Source organism: Cynara cardunculus, assembly GCF_001531365.2.
Source record: "Cynara cardunculus var. scolymus isolate 2C chromosome LG 17, CcrdV1, whole genome shotgun sequence".
Classification (NCBI taxonomy): Eukaryota; Viridiplantae; Streptophyta; class Magnoliopsida; order Asterales; family Asteraceae; genus Cynara; species Cynara cardunculus.
The window spans coordinates 34,310,780-34,316,581 of record NC_037544.1 but is presented as its reverse complement, the minus strand read 5'-3'; positions in this window follow the sequence as shown (position 1 = coordinate 34,316,581).

The window sequence follows — 5,802 nt, the reverse complement described above, 5'->3', positions numbered from 1 at the left end:
GGTATACATGATAAATTATGACGCTTTGTGAAATCTATTTTTTTACGTGGTGTATGCATTAAACCGTTAATTCACTGGGCCCTTGGCTCACCCAACTCCTTTCAAAAATAATTATGCAACCAGGTCGTCTCATACACGGGAATAGTAGCAAKGGAAAGGAGAAAGTTTAGAACCGGCTATCGCGGAATAAGGGCTTGGCGTGGAGACTATCCGGAACTTGATATGGATATCTTTAGACATATGTTCCTTTTAAGTTTTATTAGTTTAAAAAAAGATATATATACTTCCGTTGCGTTGAACTATTTAGATTTTATGGCTTATTTATGTTTGGACGTTATTATATTAAGGAAAAAAAATTGGGTCTTTACAAGTGGTATCAAAGCCTTAGTTTAAGAGAAATAGGTTATTAATTTTAGCCTAAGCTTAAACTGAAATGGAGTGTAAAAGATAGAAATTGGAAGATGATAGATTCTTCACTGTGGTTTTGTAGGAATATGGTTTATACCAAGCGTACTAGGAGCATTGGCCGTCGAGGAGGTAGGGCCGGAGGTAGTGCGGTAGCTGGACTAGGACCAAGGGGTGGAGTCGGGGAACGTGACCGTACAAGCCCTAGCCGCAGTAGCAGACACTCTAGGAGGTTGAGGAGCAGCTTTAGGGGTCACGTGAGTGTTTCAAGGGTTGAGTCATCTCAACGTACACCTTTAGAGGATTCTTCCTATGATCCAACAGAGGAACCTTATGAGGAATACACCCCACGCACKCCTACTCGTGAGGACTTAGAAGAGAATATAACGAATTTGTGTGGTGAGAATAATGAACTGAGAACAGAATTGTCTAAGATTCAAGTGGAAAAGACCAAAGTGGAATTGTGGTTGAACAACTTGCAAATGGAACATGTTAACTTAGGGGGAGAGTTAAACAAGGTATTAAAAGAAAATGATGAACTTTGGAAGAGCAACCATGACATGGCGTGGAAGTGTGTGGAGTTAGAGTGGGAAAGAAGGATTGCCGCCCGGTCTTGGAAAGTGCGATTGGGAGACGGTGCTCGCTATTTCCGTGGAGTGGCCTTGAAATGTGTAAGCTTGACCAAGGAGTATTTTTCCAGCTGGGCACACCAATACCATCATGGCTCGAGCTTGGGATTTATCTGGAAATACCATCCAGATAACACTTATGAGGAATTTGTGAAGATTATTAACTACCCCACGGACATGCCTTGAGTGAGAGGGTGAGAAAGAAACATAGTCTTGCGTTAAGTACTTTTGTTTTGGTTAGGATATTTTTGCATATTAACCGGCCTTGAGCTTGGTTTATTTTGTTTTATTTTGGTTTGGCGTAATAAGCAAGACTTATGTATTGACTTATATTTGCAAGCAATATATTATTTTAGTGTTTAATCTTATTGAGTGAATGTTGGATGAGTAGGTTATGAATAAATATGCTTATAAATGTAAATGTTTAACGCACACAGCAATAATGTCACGACGGTCAGGAAGGACAACATCGGTTACACCCGATGCAGTAAACCCACCACCTATAGGAGCCACCCCTATTGTACAAGAGACCCGACCAGCATCGGTTGCGGCCGCAAGGACCGTTAGCACGCGGGGACGGGGTCGAGGAAGAGTAAGGGGGCGAGGTAGGACTCAAGCGGCCCAAAATGAACCTGAGCCCTCTGTACAAGAAAGTTCTGCATCTGGAAGAGGTAGGGGCAGGGGGCGAGGACGAACCCGGGCAACCGTCGCTAACCCTGTGGAATCATTGCTCAGGAGGTGACAAGAGCCTTGCAAGCTGCCTTGCCTGCAGTTATAGCTCAGGTACGAGAGGCAGAGCTGAGAAATCAGGAGGATAGGGCGATAAGCAATAGAAGAGGAGATATTAGCGATTCAAACAACAGAGAAAACCGACATAAGAGGTCAAGACCAAATAGTCCTGTCAACACGAGCACGGGACAACAAGGTTGTAATTATAAGACCTTTCTAGCATGTAAGCCCCAACCCTTTCAAGGTGACCCTAACCCAGTGGCAGCTATGAGGTGGATAAAAGAAACAGAAGTGATTTTCAAAATCAGTAAGTGTGCGGAGGAAGATAAGGTGACATATGCGACATCCATGCTAAAATCAGAAGCCCTTTTCTGGTGGGAAATAATTACGAACTTAAGGGGCGAAGAGGCTGTGGCAAGAATGACATGGGGTGAGTTTTATTTAATGAGAAGTTTTGTCCCCGAACTGCGATAAAGCAACTGGAAGAGGAACTTTTGAGGCTGGAACAAGGAAACATGACAGTCCGGGAGTATACAACAAGTTTTACAGAAAAAGCGAGGTTTGCTGAGCACTATGTTTCGACTGAGGAAAGACGGGTAGAGCGGTACATCTGGAGACTGAAAGCATCCATTCGGGAATTTGTACTCACTATGAGTCCAACCACATTTCAGGAGGCAGTAAACGCTGCAGAAGTTCGAGAGAAAGAGATGAATCGTCAAAATGCTGAGCGGGGCCAAATAAAAAGAAAATGGGAAGGTCCGAGCAATGAAACCAGGAAGCCAAAGTTTCTGGGTTTAGAAAAGAAAACATGGCAAGGACAAGCTGCTAAACTATGTCCTAAATGCAACCGTGTGCACAATGGAGAATGCATGAATAAGCCGAGGATGTGTTATCGATGTGGGAAGCCAGGACATTTGTGTCAGGATTGCCAAGTTGAGCGAAGGGAGCGACTGTGCTTCATTTGTAAGTCACCCAACCATATACAAGCAAATTGCCCTCAGCAGAAGAATGAGCATACAACAAGTCAAGGTGGGAATCGAAATGGAAAAAGGAAGGAAAGGCGACCTGAAGTACCTAAGTCAAAAGGAAGAGTCTTCCATATGACAGCAACAGAGGCCGAGGAGACACCAGATGTGGTGACAGGTACCTTTTTGGTCAACTATGTACGTGCTAGAGTACTCTTTGATTCTGGAGCAAACCGTTCTTTTGTGTCTACAACTTTTTGTGATTATTTGCATAGAGTACCGAAGCCTTTAAGTTCAACCTTAGAGGTAGAAACTGCCGATGATAATAGGGTGATAATTAGAGAGGAGTATGATGACTGCAATATTCAGATAGACGGTTGTTCGATTCCATTAAAACTACTCCCCATGACTATCGGGGAATTTGATATAATAATTGGAATTGACTGGTTAGCTGAAAACCAGGCAAGAATTATGTGTAACAAAAAGATAATTCAAATTGAATTACCTGATAATGGAACCATAGTAATTTATGGAGATAGAAGAAATAGGAAATCTAGCATGATCTCCCTAATTAAAGCGAGGCGGTGTGTAAGAAAGGGATGTCAAAGCTATTTGGCATATGTGATAGATGTTAGGAAAGAGAAAAAGAGTATGGAAGACATTGTTGTTGTGAGGGAGTTTCCTGAAGTCTTTCCAGATGATCTGACGAGTCTACCACCCGAGAGACAGGTAGAGTTTCAGATTGATATTGTACCGGGAGCTGCACCTGTAGCTCGAACACCCTATCGTCTTGCACCGTCAGAAATGAAAGAGCTGATGACTCAGTTGCAAGAGTTGTTAGACAAGGGTTTTATACGCCCTAGCACCTCGCCCTGGGGAGTGCCGGTATTATTCGTTAAGAAGAAGGATGGCACAATGCGGATGTGCATCGACTACCGCGAGCTTAATAAAGTAACCATAAAGAATAGGTACCCACTTCCAAGGATTGATGATCTTTTCGATCAACTTCAGGGTGCCAGTTATTTCTCAAAGATCGACCTACGGTCAGGTTATCATCAGCTGAAGGTCYGAGAGGAGGATGTGCCTAAAAYAGCTTTTAGGACTAGGTACGGSCATTATGAATTCCTASTAATGCCATTTGGGTTGACAAATGCACCTGCAGCTTTCATGGATTTGATGAACAGAGTATGCAAACCTTACCTAGATAAGTTTGTCATAGTTTTCATAGATGATATTTTAATTTATTCTCGCACTGAGAATGAGCATGAGGAGCATCTTCGCACGGTTTTGAAGTTGCTGAAACAGGAAAAATTATACGTAAAATTTTCGAAGTGTGAGTTCTGGCTCCGGGAAGTTCAATTTTTACGGCATGTGGTGACCCAAGAAGGAATAAAAGTAGATCCGGCCAAGGTAGACGCTATAAAGAAGTGGGAGCCACCAAGGACCCCTTCTGAGATACGAAGCTTCTTGGGATTAGCCGGTTATTACCGAAGGTTTATTCAGGACTTTTCACGGATAGCGGCGTCGTTGACTGCACTAACAAAGAAAGGTGTGAAGTTTGATTGGAAATCATCTCAAGAAGAGGCGTTTAGAGTCTTGAAGGAAAAGTTGAGCACCACACCGATATTGAACTTACCAGAAGAAACTGAAGGGTTCGTAGTCTACAGTGATGCTTCCAAGCTGGGACTTGGTTGTGTGCTAATGCAACAAGGGAAAATTATTGCATATGCCTCACGTCAACTGAAAGAACACGAGAAGCGATACCCAACTCACGACTTAGAGTTGGCAGCCGTGGTGTTTGCATTGAAGATCTGGAGGCACTACTTATATGGGGTGAAGWGCCAAATTTATACTGATCACAAGAGTCTAAAATACTTGTTTGATCAGAAGGACCTGAACATGAGASAACAAAGGTGGATGGAGTTGCTGAAGGATTATGACTGTGAAATTTTGTATCACCCCGGAAAGGCAAATGTGGTGGCCGACGCATTAAGTCGCAAAGAAAGGAGCGATCAGGTGAAGATTAAAGCAATGAGGATGGAGGTCACTTCTAGTTGGACCGAAGAACTCAAGAAAATTCAAGAAGAAGCTGTAGTAGAGGGAAACTTGAAGGGAGAGAGAATGGTAGGGGTTGGTCCGTTGCTAGAAGATAATAATCAGGGATTAAAGTGCTATAAAGGCAGAATTTGGATTCCTCGCTTAGGCAACTTCCGTAACCAAGTGTTAGACGAAGCCCATAAATCTCGATATTCCATTCATCCKGGTAACAATAAGATGTATCGAGATCTTCGTCAATCYTATTGGTGGCCAGGGATGAAGAAAGACATAGCCCATTATGTCGAAAGGTGTTTGACATGTCTACAAGTCAAAGTTGAACATCAACGACCATATGGTAAGCTACAACCCTTAGAGATTCCGATGTGGAAGTGGGACCACATCACAATGGATTTTGTGACGAAACTCCCAAGGACACCAAAGGGTTATGATGTTATCTGGGTAATTGTTGATAGACTCACGAAGTCTGCACATTTTCTGCCAATTAAAGAAATGTACTCGATGGAAAGATTAGCTAAGTTATATATAAACGAGATTGTGACTCGTCATGGTGTTCCATTATCAATAGTCTCTGATAGGGACAGTCGGTTCACCTCTACGTTTTTGCAAAGCTTTCAAAGAGAGTTGGGCTCAAGAGTAAAGTTAAGTACGGCCTATCACCCGCAAACAGATGGTCAAAGTGAAAGGACCATTCAAACTTTAGAAGATATGTTGCGGGCATGTGCTATCGATTTTGCAGGGTCATGGGAAAGCCATCTTCCATTGATTGAATTTTCCTATAATAATAGCTATCATGCCAGCATTCAAGTCGCACCATATGAAGCTTTGTATGGGAGAAAGTGTCGAACGCCATTATGTTGGAATGAGGTGGGTGAAAGACAATTGGCTGGCCCCGAAATRGTTCAACAGACTACCGACAAGATAAAACAGATAAGAGAAAGGTTAAAGGTAGCACAAGATAGACAGAAAAGCTACGCCGATAAAAGACGAAAGCCGATAGAATTTCAAGTTGGGGACAA